Consider the following 1632-nt stretch of genomic DNA (forward strand, 5'->3'; position numbering starts at 1 on the left):
ACCATTTCCCTAGCATGTGGGAGGGGGTAGGTTCCATCCCTAGCACCAGAGCAAAAAGCATTTTAAAAATATTACGAGTACTTCAAGTATTAAAAAGAAACATCATTTCTACAGTTCGATAGCTTAAAAAATTCTTTCCAGTGGGGCACCAGTGTAATCTTAGCTACTCAGGAGGCTAAGATCTCAGGCAGTCTAGGCAGCAAAGTCTCTTATATCCAATAAACTACCAAAAACACTCTAAGTAGAGCTGTGGCTCAAATGGTAGAATGCTAGTCTTGAGCAAAAAAGATCAGTAACAGTGCCTAGGCCCTCAGTGCCCAGGACCTGAGTTCAAGCACCACAACTAACCCCCCCCAAAAAAAAATCATTTCCACTTCTAATCAAACACATCTTCCTTCAACCAAATCTTAATCTACAAGCAATAAATTCATCTGATGCCACTGGTAACCACTATAAAAACTTTTAAAGTATTTGTATCTTTTTCAAATAGCAAGAATATAAGGAATTTCTACTGGATTTAGTTTTTGAATGCCTGATTACAGAAGAAATGTGAGAAAATTGTATTTTCAAGTACAACCAATTTTTTTATGAAAAACATTCCACTTTTAAATGTGGTACCTTGTTTCTTTAAATTACAAATTCTTTAAATTAAAGTAAAACCTCCTACATTAAAATTTTTATCATTTTCTGAATTAGTATTTTAAAATTGATTCCCAAATAGCTTGTCTGATCCAATTATGAAATCTAGAAGGAAGACAAACTCCAGGATTATAATTACTCTCCTATGGCAGTTTCAAAGATAAGGTAAATAGATCGATAAAATTTTTAACTCATATTCACTGAAACATTAAGCAGTAGATTTTCATAATGTATGTTATATTTTAAAGAGTTTACATATTGTAAACTTACATCTTCAACTCATAAATTGCCTAAGCTTGTTTTACTTCTCTGTTGAAACTACAGTCCTTAGAAATTAGCTACATAAATGAATGAAAGGCACACCTTCCATACAGACGAAGTGGTCTGGCTACAAATACTGTCAACAACACAAAAACAACGATATTCCCTCCATAAGCCCACACTATATAAAAGTAAGCTTTATAATCATGTCTTGCAGCTTAGAAACCACAAAACAACCGTTTATAGGCACTTTTACTGAAAGAAAACATTTAATTCTGTCACCTATGTCTTGCAAGTCTTCCTATTCCCATTTCCAACCTTTTCTAAAATGTAAAATAAAATGATTTATATTATATGCACAACACCTAGTAATACCCAGCAGTTAACTTAAGGATATTTATACAGGAAACCTTTAACGCAACACCTGATTTTGGGGAAAATATACTGCATCCTAGGGGAGACAGAACAAGGTTGTTATATATGAAAACACTCCATCTTCCTCATCTGTGGACACATGAAACCCCAAAGCACAAGGAGCATCCAAATTGTTCTGAATAAGGACAAATACTTAAGATTCCCAGTATCCAGACCCATGATCACATCTTCAGACCTGTACTGTTCAAATAATCAGGGATTAAAAACTCAGAAGCGCTTAAAATCTGGGGGAACACTGAGATGGTGAGAGGGTGAGCCCTTGGATTTCTTTCTGCACTTTAAAAAATACCTGAGGAG

General features: G+C 34.7%; 1 protein-coding gene across 1 annotated transcript in view; it reads right to left on the bottom strand.

Annotated features, from left to right (window-relative positions):
* Nucleotides 1–1632, bottom strand: part of Ube2e2 (ubiquitin-conjugating enzyme E2E 2) — a 248404-nt gene that overhangs the window by 245659 nt on the left and 1113 nt on the right. The window lies entirely within an intron of this gene.

The sequence above is a fragment of the Dipodomys ordii genome, unplaced genomic scaffold, assembly GCF_000151885.1.
Source record: "Dipodomys ordii isolate 6190 unplaced genomic scaffold, Dord_2.0 Scaffold12, whole genome shotgun sequence".
In the NCBI taxonomy this organism is placed as follows: Eukaryota; Metazoa; Chordata; class Mammalia; order Rodentia; family Heteromyidae; genus Dipodomys; species Dipodomys ordii.